This window comes from Lissotriton helveticus, chromosome 4_1, assembly GCF_964261635.1.
Source record: "Lissotriton helveticus chromosome 4_1, aLisHel1.1, whole genome shotgun sequence".
Classification (NCBI taxonomy): domain Eukaryota; kingdom Metazoa; phylum Chordata; class Amphibia; order Caudata; family Salamandridae; genus Lissotriton; species Lissotriton helveticus.
In genome coordinates this window covers 1,113,748,462-1,113,775,712 of record NC_136063.1, presented here as the reverse complement: position 1 = coordinate 1,113,775,712, position 27,251 = coordinate 1,113,748,462, and the positions used below count along the sequence as shown (strand labels likewise).

General features: G+C 43.1%; 1 protein-coding gene across 2 annotated transcripts in view; it reads left to right on the top strand.

The window, feature by feature from the left end:
* The first annotated feature begins 6,876 nt into the window (after positions 1–6,876).
* Positions 6,877–27,251, top strand: part of LOC144829014 (uncharacterized) — a 458,030-nt gene continuing 437,655 nt past the window's right edge. For both annotated transcript variants that reach the window (XM_078687714.1, XM_078687713.1), the window contains exon 1: positions 6,877–7,569. The gene's annotated coding sequence lies outside the window, so the exon portion shown is untranslated. The remainder of the gene's footprint in view (positions 7,570–27,251) is intronic.

The following is a 27,251-nucleotide window of genomic DNA, read 5'->3' as shown; positions in this document are numbered from 1 at the left end:
TCCACTCTGGTCTACTGGAACTGACACTACTCCCTCTCTTTGCCCATGGCTGTCCTAACTATCATTATAACCAGCACTCTCACTCTCGACATAATAATCATCAACATAGTACTGTGCAGACTGACCACTCGGAACATTCTGTCTGTCAAAATAATTTGCAGAATTCTGAAGGGAAGAGGAACGCTCATTCTGGGGTAACACACCATGTCCCCTACCCCTAGGAACTTGTTGGAAACCACCACGACCTCTCTGACCAGATACACCATTCGCACGCTGTAGCAAAATCAGACAACTACTCTTGAAGTGACCTTCTTCTCTGCAATAAGCACACTGATTAGGTCCTAGCGGCAATCGCGGAGCGAAATACTCAGGTTTCTGTAATAATCTCTGAAACTGTGGAGGTTGCTGAAACTGAGGTTGATTCGGACGAGGCGGATAAGCTTGCTGCAAAAGAACTTTCGTCTTTAATTCTTTAGTCTTCTTCTCTACTTTATCCTTCTCATCTTTATCCCTATTCTCATAATATTGTGCAGTAGCCAATATCTGAGCCGACGAAGAAACAGCCCATGAACTCTCAGAATCCTTTAACTTATTAGAAAGTTCGGGAAGTAAATTAAAGACAAATTTGTCCACGAACAACCGTTGACCACCTTCAGTGCTCATGTCCTGGCCACTATGATCAATAAACGTTTCTTCAAACCTCGTGAAGAAATCAGACACACTCTCGTCTTTCTTTTGTTTGAATGCTGCTAACTTGTCCCAAATCACTCGTAAAGGTGGCATCATAGTTTTCAATAAATTAATAATCCTACCAGGTAATTCTGCAACTAAGGGCTCAGGTTTGGCACCTCCTACCTGCCGACCATCTGCAGCAACAATATTAGCCCACGTATCACCTAATTCTTGCGCATGATTCTCATGACGGATATTCGCCCACAAAGGTTGAGGGACTACATTACCCATCAACATATCTATGTCAGCTGAATTCATAATACATGCATCAACTGTCTGGGACAACTCCTTGTAATAACCGGCAGGATTCTTACGGGGGTCAGGTAAGATATGCTTAAGAGCCAAGACCTCTGCTCTTTTCCAAGGGACATGTACCCATACTCACTGAAAATGTGCCGGTACACCCTGAATACCCTGATTAACATTAGCAACAACTTCCTCTCTCCATACAGGGGGAACCTCTCTCATGGGATACTGCTTCACTTTCCTCCTAACAGAAGAATCAGGTTCGTACAATGTCTGAGGCGGTAATCTAGACCTAAAAACAAGTATCGTCTCCACGGCATCTGTAACATCAGATTCCACTATCGTCCCTTTAGCAAATTCGGACTGAACATCAAGCACTTCCTGCGGAATCGGACCCAACTCATTATCTTCCCATACCTGACGGAGAAAAGTACACCATACATCAAAAACATACCTTTGCTTAGGCGGCTCCCACTGAAAGAAAACATCCATAACCGCAGGGCAAATTACACCTGGAAGCATTTAAAATCCATCTACGAGCCAACAAATCCAACACTGTCCGTTCCTCGGAACTAGGAAGCTGACTACGACTCTGCTTACGTTCCGAAACAGGGGTCATATTCAGTGACCCAAACAATGGAGACAACAGATTAACAACAGTCTCAGTTATTCGTCATTCGTTTTCGAGCAGAAGGAGAAGAAGCAGACATAAGAACAGGAGAATAAGTATTTTGAGGCAAAAGAGGTGTAGGGACAAGAACAGTAGGAGTCAAAGATGCAGAAGTAGAAAGCAAAGGAGTTTGAGGCAAAGCTGGTAGCAAAGCTGGCGACCCTAGAGTGGGTGGCGCAGTAGGAGGCAAAACCATCTGTGGAGCACCGGGTGGCTGAACAACAGCAGGAGGTTGAACAACAAAGGGTGGAACAACCGGGAGTAATGGAGGCGTAGTAGCCCCCTGTACATAAGGGGGTGGCAATCTCAGTAGATGAGAGATCAAAGGATCTTTTTCAAGATCTTCAATTACTTTCGGAGGAGAAGACGGCAAGGCCGGATAACATTTATCTATGGCCATGCAACGTTGTCTATCTAAGACTTCACTCGCACGCTCTTCTCCATCTTCCCTACACTGCCTAGCAGCTTGTAGTACTGACATACCGTATTTTCCGGCGTATAAGACGACCCGGCGTATAAGACGACCCCCCTACTTTTCTTGATAAAATGTAGGTTTTGTGCTATACTCGCTGTATAAGACTACCCCCACTTCCAACGCAGTGCACAGTGCCACCATCGCCATTATCCACATTAGTATTGTTACGTACTCATATGCATGGTGGTTTGCCATTATCCACATTAGGGTAGTTTTGTTACTCATATGCATGGTGGTTTGCGGTGGAAATTACTTCTGTTCATTAGCATAGCCTGTGGTGGAGCCAGATGATTTCCCCTGTGTCTCGAGAACAATAAATAGGGTGGATATGCTGCTGGATGCATTAAGGAAAATGTGATGTTTTTGGCAGATTACCGGTACCGTAACTGTAATTTATTTCCCTTTTTCAGATCCACTTTCAGTGGGTTTGCTTTTGATACTTCCACAGTGCCACCATTGCCTACGTAACGTTAGTTCTTGTGTTTGAGTGCCCTCCTATACCGTACCTCTACTTGCACACATGTAACTTTTTCCTCCTGTAATGCCCATTTCCTATTGAGAAGCGGTCTGACACCTTCGGGTGAAGTCCGTGCTATGTAAAAACACATGAAAACATACCTTCAAATTTTGTACCCGGCGTATAAGACGACCCCCGACTTTCCAGAACATTTTAAGGGGTTAAAAAGTCGTCTTATACGCCGGAAAATACGGTATTCTTATCTTTCCTATCTCTTTTTGCTTGCTTAATTTCTCGCTGTTTGGCTTCCTTACGCCAAAGGCGGAAAGAGTCAAACATTGCCGGCCAGGCTTTCTTCCTAAATAGCGCAACTTCCAGATTATCTAAAATATTTAATTCGAAACTACCATGTTGGGGCCATCGTGAAACACCATCTTTCTTCGTATAGCGAACCCATACTTCATTATAAGTAATAGGACCCACTCCGTGTTTTGAATAGAGCTCATAAGTCGGAGTTCCAACCGGAGGTATCGGACACGAATCCTCCAATCGGGAATCCCTTTTGCAACCGCAACTAAACCATTTCCTAATTTTGCTAAGACCAGGCATCTTATAGCTCACTAATCTAGCTTCAAAATTCAAGGGGTTTTCAACTATTGATACACTCGTAAATATACTAGCCCCTCAGCTTCGACTATTGCAATAACCGAATCAAAACCAAGAACCAAAACAAAGGTCATGGGAGCAACCCACTTATACTTAACCAAAGTATCTGTCACGCCACCAGAAGACCGTCTATTGTCTCGCTTTACAAAGGATCAATCAAGGGTCTAAGACAGGGCGACAGTCAGGGCAGCAGTCCTTCGTAGCCGTTGGAAAGCGGGAAGCCTCGCAGTAAAAACTTTCGGTCCACGTCAACATACAGGGGTCGATGAAGTGGTTGGCCTTCCTCCAGAATTTCCTCACGGGGCTCCTCACGATCCTCAGGCTTGGACCGGTACCGCTGAAGTCGCCCCACCGTTGGGCGCCAACTGAAGAACCGGGTTTTCTTAGAACCCAGCGGTGCCAGGGACACACCCGAAGTCTTCGGAATCTCCTGTCTTGGAATACAGAGACACGGAATACTTCTGGATGGCGTCAAAGATCAAATGTATTAGCTGCAGCTAGTAACAGTAAACCAAGCAATACAACACTGTGTACAACTCAGGAAACTGCTCAATTTTCGTAGAGCAAGACATCTCTTTTTATACATATTTTGCTCATTACAAATGCACACCCACTGCGACAAATACTGACGAATGAAATACATTTTCCCACACATTATCACATCATAAAAAGCTCACTTTACATTGTACCAACCCACAAGTTAATTATTAGGAGTGTCCCAAATTCAATTTCCACAACCCGGACAAACCCATAATTGAAAGCACTACCCATGTAATGAAAAGTCGTAAGGAAACAAACAATTCAGATGTTGAGTAGGATAAGATATGTGCAAGAAACTAAAAGTTAACGATATCCTGAACATTGATTGGCAATTTTAGACAACAATCAGCCAGAGAAATTGGCTTTGTGAAAGGGTCAGTTTCAGGTGACGGGGTCAGCATCCTACAGTTCACTCGTAAGTCGAAAAGGGCCTGTTAATGCATACATGAACAATGAGGCCCATGCAACTTTGTTCGTTCGTTCACCTCTACGGCCTACGTGAGGGCAACACAAAAATGGCATCACGAACAACTCAAACAAAATGGAGTCCGGTCCCGAAAACCACGGAACCTCACCCGCCCGTCACTACCACACTTCAGTCCTTTCTTAGATTGTCTAATAAAGACTGATGGGTAACATAACATGTTTGTTTCCATATACCGTTAAGATGAGGGTTGTGAATTCAATTAATTTTCACTTTTGTCACTGTACCTTTTAGTAGTTAATACTCTTTACGGCGATGCAAAGGGCACTCTTTTGAATACCTCTCATTAATACATGTTGACAAGGATGGCTATTGGTCACAAACTCCGGATGTCTAGGTGTATTTAACAAACATCTTATGTCTTACTTTTAGAACATTCTTGTAACCATTCACATCTCCTGCACGTGAAGGAGTACCTGATGTCCACACGAGTTCTTATGGGACGTTCTTAACAGATCATGCTATTGGACATGCTATTTTTTGCTCTTAACTGAACCTGAATCAACCCATAGAAGGTCCTTTACACATTGACCTTGAGGGGTCAGAATGACAACCTCAGACGTTTATTACACACACTTGGGCTTATGCACATCGGTGTATGAATATAGCTGTTGTTTCTGTCAACGATCTAGCACAACGATCTGGGTTATATTTTTCTCATCTAACGGGTGTACTCTTTCGGGTTCCTGTGCCTTTTCCCCATCCTTAAATTCATAAACACCAACAGCTCTTCTCGAGGTCTCTTTTCTTTCCTTTTTTCTTGAGTCTTTTTTCTTGGTGTTCATACAAATACTGGTTTTGTTGCTGAGAATACTGGTTCCGATGCAGGTGTGACTTGTGGTTTGTTAAATCCAACCTGCAACTTGACCATTGGTGGTTTGTCACTTTGTCCATACTTCAAGAACATATATTCACATTGACAACTGCCTCAGTGCCTGTACAGTACACTGATATGAACATGTTATATTTGCTGCCCTGATGAAGCCCTGTTTAGGGAGAAGCACATTGACTGCATGTGTACTCGGTTGAAGGCAATAAAGAAGAATCCTTTTATCATCTGAAGACTCAAGAACATATCTTTGGCCATTTAACTGCCTATTTCTGTTGCCTCTCTTTTCTATATGTTTTGTGTAACCTAATTGCATGGTCTAGTAGCAGCAGAAGCAGCAGACCTTAGAGGTGGGCAATAGCCTTACACACTAATTATTCTCTTCTACATAAACTCAAGTGACTATCTGGGCTGTGAAGCTTTAATCATCCCTGGCTGCTTGCTATGAAATTGGAAATTTACTCCGCTATGTGCCCTTCCACTCTACGACACTAAACTCCCTCCATGCCACAACACTCTACGCCACTCCATGGCACACTACTTAGCTCTACTGTACACCACTACATGCCACTGCACGACTCTCTACACCACTCCATAAAACTCCACTCCACTCCATGACACTCTACTTTACGATACTCCACTAAATACCACTACTCTTTAAGCCACTAACTTGCAACCATGCTGAACAGCAGCCATGCTGGTGTACAACATGGCTAAAACATACTGGCAAAGCCAATAGCTTTTCTTCTCTTCCAAAGACACTTTCAGAACTAATACCTTCATTCTCAGACACCTCTAGGAAGTAATTGTAATTGTAAATTTGTAATATATATATATATATATTTTTTTTTCTTGTACATTCCTCACCCTTGCTGCTATGTTTGATATTGTGTTCTTGCCTTCCATGGTTTTACCCTACCTCTTCTAGTCTCCTGTTTATTTTTGTAACGCTCTATTTTGTAACATTTCTCCCATGTAACGTAACTGGTTCTATTGTACAGCGCTCTGACTGACACATTCGGGTAAAGTGTGCGCTATATAAAAATGCATTAAATAAATAAATAGATCTTACATAGGCGAGACCTATTCATTTTACCAATCCTTGTCCTTGTTCCTTTCCTGCCACTTTTTCAGAGGTTGGGCAATAACTGCATTGTCTATAGACTAATATAGAGCTTTGTGTATTTACATCGAGAGAACTGCTGCTTTCCGAAAGACCAATTTTCTGTTTGTGACTTTTGTTGTCCTAGAGCAGAGTAAATTTGCTTCCGTGTCATTACAAAGGAAGGTATTCAAACAGGAGCACTCTGCACTTTGATTTAACTTAATTTTACTTAGGCAGGGATACTTCTGGTGTGCATGGAAGTGAAGTTCATATTTTAAGCAGTGTGTGGGGGAAGACCTCGCCTGGAGTAATTAAGACCAGTTAGTAACCTGGGGCCATACTATCAAGACGGGGCGATAGAATTATCGCCACTTTATCGGCATGAAACTGCCGCTAAACGCTAAAATGGCGATAGGGGGCTTGATAATATTCTCTATAGAATTCCAATAGAAACGCAGGTTAGACTTCTAACCTGTGCTTCTATGGGAATTCTCTAGGGCATATTATCAAGCCCCTTATCGCCACTTTAGCGGCAGTTTCCTGCCGATAAAGCGGCGATAATTGTATCGCCCATTCCTGATAATATGCCCCCTGGTCCTTTAAGGCATTACACATTGCAGTGAAGTACAAAGTACCCTGTGAAGTTATCTTTGAAATCGGAAACAGGACAATATCTTAAGAGCTGAGAGGGTACCTCATGGGATATCCAACCCATTTGGGGTTTTCAGTCTGAAGTGGCCGACACGCTTAGAGTGAAATCATTCAGTTCAATCGCGCTAGAAATGAAGCCCTCCCGTCGGAATAAACCACCCCACTTCCCGCCCTTGGCTAGCACAGGTTTTAAACGGAGAGTCAAGGCGCAGACACAAAGGGTGGTTGTGCCCATAAGTCCGGTGTGTGGCATGTGACGCAAACAAAACGGCGCGCAGTGTCCTACTGTTCCAGGCATACATACAGTAGGACTGTGGAAGAGCATACCGTTCCCAGATTGCAACAGCAAGCCTTCCTGCCCCCTCTCGCTGGTTCCTCACTCCTCCGGTTGTTTACAGTGCTGGGCTTTCAGAGCACACTGGATGTAAACCAAGCACACGCAGCCAGCCACGCGCGGTGCCAGATGAGGGGACGCGCAGCTGGAGGAGGGCTGCCAGCTTTCTGCATTGTTTCGGAACTCCAGGGTGGAAAGAGAGCCGAGCAGCAGGAGAAGGAATTGGAACTTGCGGGGATTTGGTCTGACACATAGCGACCCTGTGTACGTGAAACAAGAAGTGCTCCGAGGCTATTTCTGCAACATCAGGAGTGGGGAAAGTGCGGAAGGCAGACGGACAAGAACAAGCAGAGGACGCACAGCAGCAGCTCCCATTTCCAGTAAGTAATGGAGGAGAAAATAAAGATTTGCACTGTGTAAATACAAAAATAAGTCCAAACTACAAGGAGGGTGTTTTCATTTTTCAACATGGGCAAACATTTGATGCAATGTGGGGTATTTTACCAGAAGCTTCCCAATCAGTTATTGCAATATGTGCAGGTCATACAGGCAGGCGCCCCTGCTGTGGGAGCTACACGGTTTGTTTTGAACAGTCACGGTGCACCGACAGGCGTGCGTTCCTGGGAGTCTAGATACCCTCGCCTGCCCGGCGTCTTTGTTGGCGAATAGGCGAGTTCAAAGGCACAGCAGCAGCCGCTTCGGTGGCGGGGTGTGCTCACCGTAGCAGCAACCGTACAGCAGGGGTGCCATTGTGCACAACGACTCCTTCCCTGGGAAGCTCACGGCTCTCTTTTGTTTCCTGTTCAGAGTAATTGTTGCACTCCGAGGCCTTGACCTGCAACATAGTATTCCCAAATTCACCAAGTTCAAATCCGAAATGCTTCATCTTTTTTTGGCCACTAGAACGGTCGGAACAAATATTAATTTAAATACATTTGGGCACCATTGCGTGGCGTCTGGGCGAAGCCGAAAGTAAACGTATCTGGTATCTTGTAAACTATTTATTCTTTCTTTTTTTGCTACTTTCTTGCTCCCGAAAGAAACCTCACTGCTACAGCGCAAGTATATAGTGAAAGCAGTTCTCGCGCATTCTTCCCCCTTGGGTGTTCCCGGATGCTGGCATGGAAAACACTGACTATAAGAGGTGCCCAGATACGGGTTACACCACAGTAGGATGCATAGCAGGGGCGCGCCTGCTGGGACTGTCTGTGATTTAACCATGTGAGCACCGATACTTAGTGTCCGAGATCAAAGCATGGGGCACGGATTTACAAACAAACGGAAGTTTATGCTAATATTCGTGGAACTAAATTTCCCAGCCATACACTCGATATGTAGTTTTGTATTCTTTTTTGCATATGTGTTTAATTTACAGATATGTCTCTGAAATAGTGGGCGTTTAACAAAGCTATTTTTTCTGCTGTGTTGGGCTGTGCTGTCAGGGAACCTCCTGCCATCTTAGGCTGTGTGTGGTGGGGAGGGGCTCAGTGTTATGCAGCCGCTATATGGATTATCAAAGAGAAAGAGGGAACAGAACGGGGTTTACGACACACACTGGGACTGCCACACTCCAGATCAGGGCCAGACGTTTACAAAAGCCTATGTATGACATATACACGGAAAATTACAGGATATAACAGCCTCTGGGAGCGATTACTGGAGCAAACGAGTTCAGCTGAATAGGCGCGGGGGGAGGGGAACAGATTTGTGTTCGAGCTTAAAGGAACAGTACTAAGGAAACATCTTTCATGCTGGGCTAACTCCATTGGAGAGCACGTGCTCTTCTGGTTTAATATGCACGTGGTTTACCATTTTCGAACATATGATTCTCTCCCCCCCACACACACAAATTGTGTTTTTCTTCATGTTTCAGCCATATTACCGTAATATAGGAAAATCTCCGCTCTGGGAAGAAATCCGGTTGTTTGAGTATTTCTACTATCCTCTTTTGGTTAGGAATGCTCCAGACTAGCCAATCGCGGATCTGATATCGGAACTGTGGCAATCAAGTATGCCTCACACGAAACTCTAATTAATAGACAAATGTTGTGAACATTCCACTTTTAGCAAAAATTATAAGCGTTTACCTAGAAGAAATTATGCATGGTTTTCAGAAAGTGAACAGTCACCCGGATGCAATTGTGTTGAGTTTTCACAAAATTGAGCAGTTGCACAGGAACTGTTTCTATGAGTTCAAGCAGTTCCCTGTCGCCCAGATGTAAGTGTCCGGCATTTTCGGGAAGTAACTAAACCTTTAGAAATAATTGTGTGAGTCTTCTCGGAAATGCATGGTCACAGGTAAGGTGGGAAGCTTTCTCAGACAAGCCAGGTGTATGCAGGATTGGATTGAGATTGCAAATCGGCCCACATTTGCATAATGCCTTTACTCAAATGACTGCTTCGGCGTAATCTTATAAAAAAAAAGGGGGGGGGGGTGGTTGAACAAAAATGTACAGGTTAGTTTACACTGCTGAGTCACACCTGGAAACAAGTGAGGCCACTTCTGCTCAGGCCCCCTGCCACCCGCTCAGTATGGCAACACGTTAATGGGCCTGCCAGGGGGACAAAGGGAGTGACACCTCTGTCTGTTGCTAAACAGGAGGTAACGAGCGCCCATCTGCCTATAGAAGGGCCACTCAGACACCCACTGGGCCGCTGTCTGTTCGAACAAAAGAGACAGCGCCCAAATCGGCCCCCCAGACTGCTCAAAAAAAGCAGCCCACATCAGAACTCGGACACCGGCCCCTCGGGCATTGCCCGAATGCCCGCTTTACCAATCCGACGCTGGGTGTATGTAATACAAGGAGACTTGATGTGGGTCTCACGGCTGTACATTTGTGAATGACCAATAAACTTACCAATGTCCAGGTACAAAGGCTCTTCTAAACTTTCTAAACTAGCTGCTGGGGAAGAAGTTGGAAATCAGATATGTGTTCAAGATAAACGACTAGTACTAATGAAAAACTTCACTACGTACCACATTTTTTTCCTTGGCTAGCATCTATTCATGTATTTTAATGTGTATATCGTCTTCATTTTCACGTAGCTTCCCTCCTTTTTCAACATTTCATTTTCATATATATATATATACAAAAATCTCTTACTGAAAAATGCAGCTCTAGAGTATTTCTTCTGTGTTTATTATTCAAAGCACTGAGAAACTGCCAACTTCTGTGCAAAGAGAGTAGTAGATAAAAACATGTTTTTTAGGTGTTTCTAAATTTAAGGCCTCCAAAAGCCTATACACCTTACGCTTGAATAAAGTCTCTCTGAACGGCTACCACTTGCCAAAATGTCTGATTTCGGGTCAGTTTCTGATTTTAGGTCAGCTTTCATGTAACCGATGTAATTAGATTAAATCTTGCTGAAGATAAAAATAATGTTACATACATAACAGTGATCGCGCAAATTAGCTTACATTTCTGTAAAAAATATACATTTTGTACCAAAATTTAATTAGTTGGGCTTACTATTTTGTGCATGTTGAATAATGGCCATTGCTGTGCAGTTAATACTCCGTGGGAGAGGCGAGAAGTGGAAGAACAATCAAGATAGGCGATCTGAACAGAAACTACACACTCTTTATAGGCCCAGATGTGACCTAATCCTGCTACGCCAAATGAGGCCAACATTGTGAATAGGGTTTCACGCTCCAAACCTCCTGAAAGCTCCTAAAGGCAGATGAGCATCTCAAGAACATGCTGCTACAAGTCAATGAATGTAACTCAGTCACCTTAACGAGGGCACATATGCAAAACTGGCCTCATCAACACGAGCTGACGTTTATTCCAGCTTGCAGTGAACTACTCAGAAGTAAGTTTAGAAGCACCCAGACCTCTGAAAGAGAGGCTAGAACAATGGCATAGGGTGTACTATGCAAATCTGCCTAACATACCATAATATTTTAGAGTAATGCTTTGATAATGCATGGCAAACTTCATCCGGGCTGGTTGTGCATTTTGTTTATTACATAAAAAGCAAGATAAAGTGCAAGATATGTACGAAATTTGCTACACTGCTGGGATCACCTGTACTGTTATTCAAGAAGAGAATTATTTTGAAATGTCATGCTTTACATTTGGGGCCATACTTCATGGAGCCTTTCTTACATTGCCTTGTTGGTTGTGGATTTGGTATTGTTTCAGAAAAGGATTAAAGATACACCCCCATAGTTCCCCACACAACCTTATGCTTAAACTAATTGCTTTAAAAGTGAGTCTCTGCAGGACCTAGGAGGCTGTCTCTATACCCTTCCCAATACCCACTCTAGGACGCCTTGGCCTGGAATGTGTACAGCTCCATTTAGGCAATCAATTATGCCTGCACCCTTTTGGCCAAACGACCAGGGCAATCAGGGGTGGCTGAGTGAGCGGGCACCAGGCGTAGGAGCTCAACAACCAGGGTCGAGCCTCCCATTAGCTCAGCATCCTGTGACTTTAGGTACTTAATGCTCCCATTTCTCAAAAACATTACATGTGACCTTGTGTAAAGTAACAGGTGCTCCCATAAAAGTGCTCCAATACCTTCAGGTCGAGTTCGCGCTGTACAAAACTGCAAAATAAAAAAACAAACATATTTCAGCTCCTTGCTGAGTATAGCCATCCCTTTTTCATGTACTACAGTGATTGTCTTTTGGTGACCTTTCGTTGGAGTGAAATATGCACCTTGGCGTTACAGAAGGCCTTTAAGAGGGAAATAAATTCTTAGGTTAAGACAATTGGTAAAATAGTGGAGCCATATATCTGAGCAGACAATGCAGCCAGATGAGCATTAGATCAAAACAGCACATATAATTGAATCGCCCGAAAGACGAGGACTTTATTTTGGGAAGGGTGGAAACGTTGGGACTGTAGGAATGACAATTAAAACATATACTGTAAAAAGATCTTTTGCAAAAGCATACACTCAACAAAATGGACTGTCAAAATCTCAGGCTTACATACATACCACCCAACAAAATAGAATACCCGTATTTGTTAAATGCAGTCAAATTTATTCATCGCAGGTAAGGTAAATTTACTATTCTAATTTCTGCCTTAGAATACTTGTGGGCAGGTGCTCGGATTGAGGTGCAGTTCGAGATTGTTTGTGTTGTGGAGATTTATGCTTTTGCTGACTACTTTTAAGGTGGGTCTGTTAAGTACAGTAAGTGTGGGGTGTATCAGGTCCGGGTATATGGCTGTTCGGTCCTGGCATTGGTTGCTGTTTGGGGTGAGGGAACATTTGGACTACTGAACTACATGGACGCAATGTTCCCTCTTTTCTTTAAACAGCATACTTTTTTTTAATAACGTTGTAGGGAGCAGATTTAATTTTTGTTGTCTCATGTGGACGTTTTTATTGTTTCTTTTTGTATGGTATACTCGTAATAATTTGTGAAAATAATATCTAATGATCCCTTTATGAAATTATTTAGTACAATTTGCTATTTAAAAAAGAAAGAAGCGTATATTGCACGTTCATCATTTTATTTTGAGGGCAAAGTGGAGTTAGTGTTTTTAGTTTCTCTACAAAGCAGGGAGTCTTAAATATTTAAATTGATCTCGTGTTGGAATTCTTATTCATTTTGCAGTGATATGAACATGTAGCAGGCAAAATGTCTGTTTTTCTGGGCTTGACCTTACCATACAAACAAGGCAACTAAGTGGAAATTGCCCAGAAGGCCTTCTTCACACTTCAGAAGTGTGTCAGGTGTGGACAGAACATCCACCCACCTGCACCCCCCCCCCTCCAGCAAAGAAAAGGTTGAGGTAATCAGTGAATGAGAATGTAGTGGGCAGTGTTCAACTCAGGAATCCCACGTGCAGTTAGTCAAAGAACACAGAACAGAGTTGCCATATATATGTATTTGTTTAAACATGCCTCCATTGGGTCCCTTTATGCAAACACGCTGGGAATGTATCTTTGTCAGTGGCACCACCTCGCCTCTGTTGCTTTTCTGTGCATGTAAATGGTAGCATATTTTTAAGGACTACATTTATTTTCAACTCTTTTCAGAGGACTCTTATGGATTGCATTTATAATTTTGTGGCAATATCACAGAGTGGTTTTTAATGACTGTCATAACGAAGAAAGATTAAAAGTTGTTTTCTACATTTCCTAAAATGTTTTCGAGGTTGGTTTACCTTTCGAACAAAAATCGAAAAAAAAGCATAGTTCGGTTGCGATTTACACACCTGTTTAATCTATAAATTTGTGAGCAGACACTCGGGGCCACATTTATCAAAGGATTGTGTTGCCCTTGAGTCACACAAGACAATGCAATCCTTAAGTCAGATTTACCAAGCCGCGCAAAGCCCTCTTGCGTAGCCCTGTGTGTCTTGGTAGGTCTGGAGTAATAATAAGCAGCGCAAGTCGCTTTCTAGAGTTCCTCTGCACCAGAGTGGCGTCCCATGGGTGGAGTATGAGTGTTCCCACGCGTCCACCCATGTATTTTGGCGCAATCCCAGATTTCGCAAAAGAAGTACACCTGGGGTTGCGTCAAAATTGTACACCTTCCCAATAGATTCCAACGAAGAGAAATATCTTTATTTCTACTAGCTTTTTTCATTTTTGTAGGTGTGCGGCGCAGCACACTTAGGAAGAAGAAAAAGTCTCTAAGGATTGTTTTGTGCAGGAAGGAGTCCCTTCCTGCACAAATACAATCCATGACGCAAGGGTACCTGTGTTCACGCATGGCAGCCAAAAAGGAACCAGCGCAGAGAGCAGGAATGCACCATATGTTAGTAAATATGGTCCATTTGAAAGCGCTGTGCAGATGAAACTTGAAATTAACTGCTTGATTTAGATGTTGTCAGATGGGTTACTCCGCCACAACGGTGACGGACAACCTGTCCGCAGAAAACTCAATCCTATGGGATTTATGTTTTGGAGGACGGGATATCCGTCACTGTTGTGATGGAGTAACCCGTCTGCCAAGCTCGAAATCAGGCCCAAAGTCCAAATCTCCCCCAAAAAGAGTGCGGGTGGGCCCGACATGCAACCACCAGCTCAACTTAGGCAATGCCGCGACAAACACAACATTTTACTATGGCATTTTGCACCAATCCCCTAAAATATAAGCATGTGTTACAAAAATGTCTCACCACAGTGCAGTTATTTTAAATAGCTGCTTAACTCACAGTGTGCAGAGAACAGAGAGCAGGGCTGGGCGGAGTCAATGGGATTACCATGGGGTGGGGAACATATTATCACGATCATGCAGAATCTCATAAAGGGCTACTGCAAACTGCACTTCCACAACATGTTCTAGGAGGGAATCGGACAGGAAAAGTGATTTTGAATGAGTGATATAATCTTTAGAGAAAAATGGGCAGAGTGGGAAAGGCAGTGGTCGTGGCTTCCATCCTGAGAACAAGAATTAACGATCATCACTTTCAGTGTTTAGGGAATATATTTTATGTTAAAGGCATCTGGACTAGGAGTGGTGTTGATTTGAAAAACAAGTAACGTGATGTGCAATGGCATATGTATTTTTAGATTTTGTAATATGAATGAATGATAATGGCATGTAAAGGGTTCTGCTACCCTCAAGAGACTGTCTTGGCACTGGGCCACCGAGGACAAATTCTGTCCAGCAAGAGCAAAATTACTAATTGGAGAAAAGCTAGGTTTGGGCTACTTGCGAACCTGAGCATGATTGGACAATGCTCGCTTTTCTGAATGGAGAAAATCCCAATACTTTGTGCCCAGATATACAAAGAAAGCCCTCTTAACGTGGCTTTCTTTTTCCTAGGTTTGTAATAGTTAAATCAAGTGTGAATCTGACCAGGAGGTTGTGGAGATATGCTGAGCCAACTTCACCCCAGATACCCAAAGAATGCAAACATTGGATTAGAATTTCATGTGAGGATGTGTCAAAGGTGGACTCACATTGAGAAGAATGAGCGCCGTCCAGCTTTCTTGATCCAAGGTGCCAGGTAGATGCTCTGTACCAGACAAAAAGACACTTTCAGTTGTGAAGGAAGAACGAAATCTAAACTGAGCATGGTTCAGTAGGTTATTAGACTTAGAAAGGGAGGGGGTGGGAGCAAAAGGTCAAGCAACATCGTGATAGGACCAGGACACACAACAAATGGACAAGCAACAATACAGGCAGGGCAGGCGAAAGTAAAAGAAAAAAGTCCATCACAAATCACAACCAGTAAAAAAAACAACAAAAAAAAACACACTGGACAAGAAAGCAGTACTTTAGCCATGCTCCAGGAGAGGGACAAAAACATGAAAAGGAAGTGAAGCCATCTCACTTCACTGCATTGCAGTGTTGTGATTAGCTTAGGGGAGCCTGGGTGCCTACTGTTTGCACAGTTGCCAGGAAGAGGACAGAGAGGCTGCAGGTGAGGCGACGGCCAGCCAACCGGCCGGCAGGTAAACTATCTATTTTTTGTTTTACCTCCTCTCCCCCCTCAGTTTCCTTGGAGCAGCTGCCACTGCCTCATCCTTATCTATGTTCTCATTCTCTCTACAGTGTAAATAAATGCATCTAGATCTAGGTTAGGCTCAAAATTGGCACTCCCCATTCATTAAAGCCACAAATGAAGTAGGCCACCTCTGTGCAGCATCTAATTGAGTCTCTAGCCCTCGCAGGCTTGAGTTCCCAGCTGTCGCAGGAGGGAGGATAAAATAAGCATTGGCAATTCCAGGCCACTGTGGCTTACTTGAAAGTGCTAATGCATGTAAAATAATGTTTACCTGTGCTGGTACACTAAAGACAGCCCTATTGGTGTTTCCAGTGATTGTGGCTATTGCTAGACCTAAAATGGGGGCAAATTCAGGATCAAAGTATTGCGTGCACAAACATAAGAAAGAGTCTGACTCTGGAAGAACTATATTTGCTCCTTAACCCTGGCAGTTCTTTGCACAAATATGCATGCTCTGCAAGGCTCCAAGAGGCGGATGCTAAAAATAAACAGCCACAGCAGGAATGAAACTCTACCAGGTTGCTCCTTTCTATTTATTCTGCTTACAACATTTCGCAGCATGACACAGCATTTATTTAACAGCTGAAAATGGCCCGAAACTTCAATGGGAGGGATAAGAGAAGTCTGGAGTTGGCATGAGGGCTGCCCGACTGGGCAGCCATCAAAGAGGGATCATACCACAACTCTACAAGCCTGGTCCATACACTCTGTTTCCACCACTCATAAATCTGGTCACTATACTCACACCATTTCAGCTGCAGTGACATTGTCTTACCTCTCTCAGTGAAAATGACAGCATGACCGTCAAGCAAAGTAACATAATAAGAACACAATGGATAGAAGTGGGCAGAGAAAAGAAATGTATGGGGTTGCAAAAGGAGATACAGCTGCCACTATCTCAGTATTATTGCAGACTCTGTTAATGGGTTGGAAGTACCCTTAACAACCTGTGCTCTTGCCATACCAACCAGCATCAGTGACGTGGAGGTTGCCTTTAACAGCCCGTCTTCTGTTTCTGGTCTCCCAATGTATAATAGTTTTCACTCTTCATCTGTTACATCATAGTTGCAGGTTAGAGCAGATCAAATCCTTATGCCCCAGTGCGTCATGTCGTCGTAGTTATTCATGGCATGAAACAATGCCCCCCAATTTGCTCACATGTAACAGGCAATGCACATTTCATTCTGCTTGGAACACATCAGGGAGGTGTAACAGAGTCAGCGTGTAAGCAGTTAACTGTTTATTGAGCACGGTGTTTCGGTAACCGTTCAGTAAGAGTTTGTGCGGTTAGGAATGATTCTCCCCTCTAGCTGTCACCATCTGCTCTTTGGAAGACAAATCAAGGATCCAACTTCAATACGTGGTCAATCGCTGTCATCTGTGTCATTGGCTTTAATGTCTCTTCGTCTCTTTCTGGTCTACATTGCATCGTGGGCCTTGTTGATTCTTTTCAATGCTTCACACGTTCTATCAAAAGTCAGGTTTTAATGGCCCAGATGTTCATGTCCCATCATTCTAGTTATTTTGGACGATTTCAATTTCATCTTAAGTGTTTTTGGGGCTCTGAGAAATATATATTTTGGGGCTAACTTTTTTGGGACAACTTTGAATGTTATTATACACTTTCTGCTAACTTAAGCCCACATAATGCTAAAAAAGATTGATCTATACTTTAGGAAATCGGTTCATAAAAAAACCCATCTGAAATCCTTCCTACCAGGGGTCACAAAAATCCTTAGCAAGACACTGGTAGAGAGAGTAAGAGTGGGAGGCAGAGGTCGGTGGGAGAGTGGAAGTGTGCGAGATAAGGCAATAGACAGAGTTGAGATAAAGAGGTCCCTTGGAAAATGAGTCCCTTGGCAATTGCTCACTTTGCCCATGCCGCAAACCGACTCTGGTCAATGTGCCTCAAAGCGACTCCTAGTACATACTTCGCTGTGTTTGGCACTCATCAGAGAAATGCCACAGCAGCAGTTTATCAGCAGTTAAATATTTATGTAACTGTTTCTCAGCATGTGTTCGAGTTGCAGTATGTAATGCAATGGACATATCCTTCTGCGCAATGTCACCTCTGCCCAGGAAGCCAGAATTCGAAAATCTGTGTCAGGGCCCTTCACCCAGGCCAGACCTGCCCTGTCACCCACTTCTCCCTTTGCTGCAAGAGAGGGCCCGAAACAGGAGAGCTGAATCCACCCAGAATGCTCTGCTAAACGTTGAAAGCAAAAGGCTCACAGGAGTATTAAGACCATAACAAGAAATTGGAATAAGGCTTTTTAATAACTACTTGCTGACTCAGTTTATGTCATTTCACAGTGAGGCAATTGTTTTGTTACAGAATACGGCCTGCTGTGATGTGAAACACAGTATATTGGACACAGATCCCCCACCAGTATATGCTTACATTTCTGAGCTGTCACCCTCCAGCAGTTGTGATCAGTCTTCAAAAACATATTTTAATCCATAAAAATATATTTAAAATCAAAATCAAGGAACAAGCTAGTGCTTATTTTTTCTCTGTAATTATGCAGGGGTGAAAGTATATTCAAGCAATACTGCCTCTTCAAATCAACAGAGATGATTGAACGTTGTCTTTACACATTTTTCTTCATTTTAAAAACACGCCATCAATACTCTACTTAGGTTTGTATGTTACACCGATCATCGAGAGGGGAATCCATAGCCCAGTGTTGTTCTGTGACTGTAGTATTAAGAGAAGGGTATTAGACAAAGGTAAGACCTGTTTGCATCCTCATTCTTCTGCAGCTAGTTCTATTAATCTCAGTTATGATATTTAGTATTTTTTCTCTAGCTTGTGGAGTATTAAGTGGTATTTGTGGGGTTCCCTACGAAGCTGCCATTTTTTGATTTATGGCAGAGGACTCATCCTTTGTAGCTTCTTTTTTCTTTGTTCGATTTGTTAGACCAAAGCACCCCCTGAACGACCTATTATTCCAAAACGTGCATTCTATGACTGCAATTTCCAAAAGTATTTCAGTTTAGGTATGAAGTTACTATGATTCAATCCAGTGTCATCTCAAACATGAGCCAATGTACATAGAACAGTGGTTTGTTCGAGGTCATGTCGAGACAGCATTACAGAACATTTGATTGGGGGGGGGTGACAGCAGGTAATAGGGACAGTGCTTAAGACATTTTGCTGCATAAACCTTGTCTGTTTTTATGTAGGATGTTTTTGTAAATCAGCTATAAGCAAACGTAACTTGATGAACGATTGAATATAACAATTCGCTTTTTATGTAGTACGTTTTTAAAATCAGTTTTAAATTAGTGTAATTTGAAGAACTTTTGAACAAATCTTTTTATTGCTTTTAATTGTATCTTTGTACTATATTATTTTATTGCTCTCTTTGAATATTCATGAAATTGATGCTTTTATAATTGGTTTTTAATAATCGGATAAAGCTTAAATGGTGCTGATGAACCAAAATAAATGTTTCTTTCTGCATATATACATATATACGGGAAACATCCTTTACGACGCAACTTTTACCACGCAGTGCCTTTACAATGCAGGTTTTTCAACGCAATTCATTGCAACGAATTGCGCTGGGGGGCGCTCTAGGATAGGTAATAGTTTAATTTACTATCCAACACCTTCCCTACTATCCACGGGGACTGGAGTTGGAATAGTAAATTAAACTATTCACTATCCAGCACCCCCAACGCAAGTCGTTGTAATGACATGCGTTGAAAAACCTGCGTTGTAAAGGCATGCGTAGTAAAAGCATGGGTTGTAACAACTTACATCCCATATATACTGCAAATGTATGATTCGGGGCAAGAGGAGATAAAGTAATTTACTCAGAGGTGCACTATTATTTGGTCATGTACCAAACTGGGGACCAGAACCAAAGTCTCAAAGTTCCAAGGATAGTAAATTAGCTACACATCATAAGCCATAGTCTCTTTCATATTTTCTGATTCATTTTTCCAGTCCACTTCCATTTTTTGATTGTGAAAGCCTATCGGGTTTGTTGTTATTTGTTTGTCTAGGGTGCTGGCCTCCAAAATAATGCTTTCAAACCCATCCATTTAAGTAGCTGTGACATCTCGTGAAGTTGATTCTCTAGTTCTTAGAGTTCTAACTCTGTTTGTAGGGCTTGGTGGTCTCCTAACAAGAATGCATGCCACAAAGATATTCAGCAAAGCTGGAATAGAGCGGAATGTGTGAACACCGCAACTCGTATTCCTTGCTCTTACATAATGGCTAAGTTTGCGCTACACAGAAAATGCAAAAAAAAATCCCAGAGTTAGACAAAACAATGCCGAGAGACTGCAGGCATACAGTGGCGGGTAAAGAGAGGGAGATAGAGTAGCAGTAGGAAAACGGTAGAATGAAAGTGAAACATTGGTAAGGGAGTGAGTCGGTGTTATGCATAAATGGCTATTTTATATGCATAGAATCAACATCACCACTTCTTCTTACACAACAGTGGAGCAACATGGTCAATTGGTGGCATTTGGGGTTTTATAGAGTATTTGGCGTGGCATTCGGCCTCAGAGTGATCATGCTGCTTACAGGAAGAGATTATGCGAAACCTCTCGTTATTTGTGGCTGATTCAGCTGCTGGCGACGATTCTGTGCTGATAACGCTGTGGGGTTTGCCAGCAAAGTTTCACCGTGTGAAGTGGATTCTCCATTTGGGTTACTTCATGTTGTGTATCTTTCAAAACCGCTGACACTTTAAAAACAAGCTCGTGGATATCTTGTGAATGCACCAACGTATTTAAATATATTAGGCACAGGCAGACTGTGACAGGGAATGAGATTGCATGCGGAAAATGCGAACAGATTTCTGCAACAATAGTACACCACTTTTATTAATTGAGAAAGAAATATGGAATGGATTTCACCTAATTTTGTGACCAGGTGTATCATTATTGACACATCTCATTGGCATGACCATGCACTCACATGCAACTGGAAGTCCATTAATGATTACTATATATGAATTATCCCCAATTTATGCCATCAGCATAATACAGAGACTACAATGCCAAACCCCAATATCAATGTGCTTTAAAACAATAATTCAGCTTTGTTGCATAGAGCACAAATGGAGGCAGGGTTGGGAAGTCCTACAGATGGAGGGGGCATCAGAATATAGGTCCAGAGAAATATTCCAGATGCTAAATTGAGTATTGTGTTGAATACATTGGAACTTAAATATTCAACTGCAGCTAATTAACTCTCAAGATATTCAAAACGTTGTTTGGCCCGTTGATATACACTCCCCATGTGGAGCCCAGGAGAATTGGAGCATTAGGAAGGGAAATCTGTAACGAATTGATGTTAGGTGTGACATCAAAATTGCATTGGGATCTGAAATTGGCAAAGCTTTTGGAAATGATATATATATCACCCTGTCTCAACTGTCAAACACAACGCTTACATTTTGTAATTGCAGAAAGTACTAAGAAAAGACCAATTCCATTGGTCAGGACATAAAGTCATGTCCATGGCACTGAAGGAGTTTTAAGGAGGGGTAGGTAACACCTCCAGTACCCTAAACCAGAGGTCTTCAAACTTTTGTGTGCCAAGGTCTCCTGAGCAAAATTATTTAAAATATGGCCTACTTCCAAAGATTTAGGGTCCAAAAATGGGTGTGCGTGACTTGCAGGAGTGGGCAGAATTTATAGTTATTAACACTCTCCTGGACTACGACTCAAAGGCTACCAAAAGAGTTTACGCAGGGACATGCATAAGCAGGTCAACCACTTCTTGCTTTCTGTCGTTGCGTTATGGGACTTGTAGTCCTGATTCGGCAATGTAATGAGTAGAACTACAAATTCCAGAATGCAGAGACAACAACTGGACTATCATAAGCTGCCACACAGTCTACATATCAGTTTCCTCCCCTGGGTTAGGACAGCCCCTGGGCCACATAAAAAACCCTCAACCTTCTTAGATAAATGCATCCAGTTTCTCAGGTACATTAATCAAAGTCCAGTTTGGTTGCATTCTGGGACTCATAGACCTGATTTAATAAAGTAATACACAGGAATGCAAAGGAAAAAAACTGGACTTCCAGGGCTTTAAGTAGAAAAAATAGCCATGCACCACATCTTCTTCCCTAGGTCACAGCGCAGCAGCTCCCAGAAGTCTGCCCCCTCTAGGACTTTTGACTAGAAAGAATTTGGCCTGCTCTTCGATTCCCTTTCCTGAGTTATGACTCACGCTTTGAAGCCCTCTGAAGTATGTGCAGTATGACCATGTACACGCCGATGGGGCAAAATACTTATGAGAGATAATGTAACAGTTCACAATCAGTAAGTGTTACACAACACAGTTATGTTTGTTTGCATGTTTCATGCCTTGTCTCGTCCATGATAAGACAAGACATATTGTCACATTATTAGGGGAGGCGGGAGCATTTGGCAAACCCAGTGCGAAGTGTCCAGTAATGGTGAATAATTATAAATAGACTTGCATTCTGGTCACATGATTAAGATTTTTTTTAATTAATCCTCTTTATAAAACAATGACAGTACCTTACGTAGTCCACATCATCTGAAAGTTATGAATAATAATTGGGGTTACTGAGAGGAATATGTTCACAGAAAGGAATCTAAGAAAGTAAAAATCTATAAACTTTTGTACGAATGCAAGAGCTTTGTGCAGTCAATATTGTTGATGCAATTGTCCAATGTGTTGTCTTTCTCCCACTTCGAGTCATCATGAGGGTGAGGTCTGATGAAGATATGGCTGAGCAAAACTGTAACTAATGCATATTTAAAACAACTACAACAATTCTTTGCATGCGCCCCATCCCCAAAATGTAAATATTATGGGCCTGATTATGATGTCGGTCAGAGTTGCCTCCGACTGACATCTCTGCGGTTTCTAAACCGACCGACCTTGGGTCGGCGGTACAAACTTGCAGTTACAATGTGAACGTACATGTTGCAGTCGCAAACTCCCATTTCCCAATGGGACTTGTGCAGCGGTCTGAAACAGGCTGCAGCACAAGCTCCCATAGAGAAATGGGAGTTACTGTAAATCCCTGCACCGTGTGGCAGGCAACTGACGGTGCCTGCAACACGATGCAGGGATTTACGGGGGGCACCATAGGTGCCACCCAGGCCAATAACCTTTCTGTCATGCTTTCCATGTCAGAAAGCCCGACGTGGAAAGCCTCTTGGAAACCAACATCATAATCCAGAAGGCGGAAAAGCCGTCCGTTAGGGATTATGATCGCTTTCTGACTGGCCCCTTGGAAACTAGTCGGTTTGACCGGCTGGTTTAAACTCCAACCGCCTTTGTAATACAGTGGTCAGAGTTTAAACCATGAATGTTGGTCAGAAAGCCTCTGACCTGTAGTTGGAGGCTTTCCAACTGACATCCAAATGAGGCCCTATGTGTGCAGGTGTGTCTGTGTCTGTATCAAGGATCTTAATAGAGTGGAAAGGATGTTTAATTTAAAGGATATTCGGCAACGCAATGATTAAGGATTGAGTTCTGGGGACGTTTGAATCTCAGTTGTTTTTAGTATATTGACTAATATATAAAGAGCCATTAATAAAGAATCCTCGGGAAATGAGAGTTCAAAATTTCCTGCACATGCTTCTAGATCTGTATTGCTTGGCTATTGATTCTGCATGTAGAATTGTTATAATGCGTACCAAATTCCATCTCTATCGCAGAACCGTGCCTTGGTTTCTTTCTTAATGTTTTAAGTCTAACACCATTGTTCTGACTGGCCTAATATTCTTTTCCTTTTTGGTTTTGTTTGCTTTAAGTTCCTAAACTGCCAATGTATTGCTTCACCAAGTAACCTTCTTGTGTCGCGTTGCCTTGTGGATATGAATGTCTCTGACTGAAAGTGTGAATATATTGCACCAAATTATGATGTACAAAAAACATCTTCGGTATGTAATCATTCTACTTTTGTCTTTTCATTGTACAGTCCAAATGATGGATCACTGTCTGTTATATGAAAAACAGTGGTTTGTACAGATCTCATTCAAACTAAAATGTTTACATATACAGAAAATTTGCTGTGAGCAATAAATGCGACGAAAACAGTGTACAAGTTCTAATAATAAGATTTGGTTTACTTATGGCTTAAACCAAATTTCATTAACAATATCATGACATAATGAGTGTAAAGTGACCCCAGTGCAAGAACTACAACCAAGACGTTGTGCACAATAGTACACGAGTAAACAATTGGGTGTTGGAATACAAACAAGTAAAGAATTCCCAATCCATTACGACAGCCCAGAAATTACCTGTATTAATGTAGATCATGGGATGGCAACAAGTTTGTTTGTGTAAATTGTCGACAACGTATCGACCCCACATCCAAACCAGGGGTCTCATCAGGTCGTTAGTGTATCTTGAGGACACCTACAGAGAATTCTAAGATGGAAATTAGAACCTGCTATGCAGAACTATCCCAATAGAACGGAAGGAAGGAACATAGTTTACCTTCTGTCACCCAGAGTGATAGTATAAATGTTCTAATATTCTACTATAAAACTTGTAATATGCAGGAACCATAAATGAGCTCAATATTTTGTCCTATTAGTCTGCTATTGGGTGACTATGTACTCTCTTTTCATACAATACTGTACTATGTAATCAAGCACATTTTGATGGTCTGATGTATCCTCTGCCCATAAATGGGTAATACAGGGGCATCTCCACACCATATGATAGAAGTCAGCACCATGGGTAGCACATTGTGGGCATGTCAGAATGTCAGATCTCATTATTCTGTTTCTTTTTTTTTTACAGTGGGTCATATATGTTTGGTGTAAATAGTTAAACTGGGTATATTTAAACATAGTGTTCCTGGAGGGTTTATGTGTGTATGCCACTATCTTGATTCAGAAAAGGGGGTGGTGATGAACAGAGTGTCTGAATTAAGCAGACCACTCTTACCCAGTCCAAAGATCAGGGCTTGATCCATCACCGTTATTTAGCTCACTGCCCCATCCCAGCTCAGAACCTGGCTATATGCAAATTAGTCTGTCCCTGGCCCAGTGCATCATGGGAACAGGGCAGACCAAACTACCAAGCCAATTCTTCACCAGAAAGGAGACAAGCTACCGGGGACCGGTTTCTGGCATTTCAGCCTCTTCGGCCCGGCTTGCTTGAATCCTGATGGAGCAGTGAGCAAGGGACTCATGTCTGAGTATACCCTGCCACACCTATAGTGGCCAAAAACGATTCAGAAAAGGGGGTGGTGATGAACAGAGTGTCTGAATTTAGCAGACCACTCTTACCCAGTCCAAAGATCAGGGCTTGATCCATCACCGTTATTTAGCTCACTGCCCCATCCCAGCTCAGAACCTGGCTATATGCAAATTAGTCTGTCCCTGGCCCAGTGCATCATGGGAACAGGGCAGACCAAACTACCAAGCCAATTCTTCACCAGAAAGGAGACAAGCTACCGGGGACCGGTTTCTGGCATTTCAGCCTCGTCGGCCCGGCTTGCTTGAATCCTGATGGAGCAGTGAGCAAGGGACTCATGTCTGAGTATACCCTGCCACACCTATAGTGGCCAAAAACGATTCAGAAAAGGGGGTGGTGATGAACAGAGTGTCTGAATTAAGCAGACCACTCTTACCCAGTCCAAAGATCAGGGCTTGATCCATCACCGTTATTTAGCTCACTGCCCCATCCCAGCTCAGAACCTGGCTATATGCAAATTAGTCTGTCCCTGGCCCAGTGCATCATGGGAACAGGGCAGACCAAACTACCAAGCCAATTCTTCACCAGAAAGGAGACAAGCTACCGGGGACCGGTTTCTGGCATTTCAGCCTCGTCGGCCCGGCTTGCTTGAATCCTGATGGAGCAGTGAGCAAGGGACTCATGTCTGAGTATACCCTGCCACACCTATAGTGGCCAAAAACGATTCAGAAAAGGGGGTGGTGATGAACAGAGTGTCTGAATTAAGCAGACCACTCTTACCCAGTCCAAAGATCAGGGCTTGATCCATCACCGTTATTTAGCTCACTGCCCCATCCCAGCTCAGAACCTGGCTATTTGCAAATTAGTCTGTCCCTGGCCCAGTGCATCATGGGAACAGGGCAGACCAAACTACCAAGCCAATTCTTCACCAGAAAGGAGACAAGCTACCGGGGACCGGTTTCTGGTATTTCAGCCTCGTCGGCCCGGCTTGCTTGAATCCTGATGGAGCAGTGAGCAAGGGACTCATGTCTGAGTATACCCTGCCACACCTATAGTGGCCAAAAACGATTCAGAAAAGGGGGTGGTGATGAACAGAGTGTCTGAATTAAGCAGACCACTCTTACCCAGTCCAAAGATCAGGGCTTGATCCATCACCGTTATTTAGCTCACTGCCCCATCCCAGCTCAGAACCTGGCTATATGCAAATTAGTCTGTCCCTGGCCCAGTGCATCATGGGAACAGGGCAGACCAAACTACCAAGCCAATTCTTCACCAGAAAGGAGACAAGCTACCGGGGACCGGTTTCTGGCATTTCAGCCTCGTCGGCCCGGCTTGCTTGAATCCTGATGGAGCAGTGAGCAAGGGACTCATGTCTGAGTATACCCTGCCACACCTATAGTGGCCAAAAACGATTCAGAAAAGGGGGTGGTGATGAACAGAGTGTCTGAATTAAGCAGACCACTCTTACCCAGTCCAAAGATCAGGGCTTGATCCATCACCGTTATTTAGCTCACTGCCCCATCCCAGCTCAGAACCTGGCTATATGCAAATTAGTCTGTCCCTGGCCCAGTGCATCATGGGAACAGGGCAGACCAAACTACCAAGCCAATTCTTCACCAGAAAGGAGACAAGCTACCGGGGACCGGTTTCTGGCATTTCAGCCTCGTCGGCCCGGCTTGCTTGAATCCTGATGGAGCAGTGAGCAAGGGACTCATGTCTGAGTATACCCTGCCACACCTATAGTGGCCAAAAACGATTCAGAAAAGGGGGTGGTGATGAACAGAGTGTCTGAATTAAGCAGACCACTCTTACCCAGTCCAAAGATCAGGGCTTGATCCATCACCGTTATTTAGCTCACTGCCCCATCCCAGCTCAGAACCTGGCTATATGCAAATTAGTCTGTCCCTGGCCCAGTGCATCATGGGAACAGGGCAGACCAAACTACCAAGCCAATTCTTCACCAGAAAGGAGACAAGCTACCGGGGACCGGTTTCTGGCATTTCAGCCTCGTCGGCCCGGCTTGCTTGAATCCTGATGGAGCAGTGAGCAAGGGACTCATGTCTGAGTATACCCTGCCACACCTATAGTGGCCAAAAACGATTCAGAAAATGCCACTATCTTGGACATTTCTTATTTTCTGGCTCCTTGCCCAAATTGTCTTCCCGGGTTGTCCTGTTTTAATCATATTTGTTTTGGTAATCAATAATAAGGATTCATTAAAACCATTTTACCAGCTTGTTCTCGTTTCCTATCGTCAATAGGAATTGCCAATTTACTTGCTGTGGATTCTGGAGTTCTAGTTCCCCATTTTTCTTTCAGAGTTTGTATTACTGTTTTATATGTTAGAAATTGGCTGGAGGATAATCTATTGCCCTCTGGCAGTGTGGGCAATGTTTTTATTTCCCCTGTTTCATTACAACCCCCTACTTTATTGACCAGGCCCATCTACAGCCCATTCGATTGTCCAACAACCTGTGGAAAA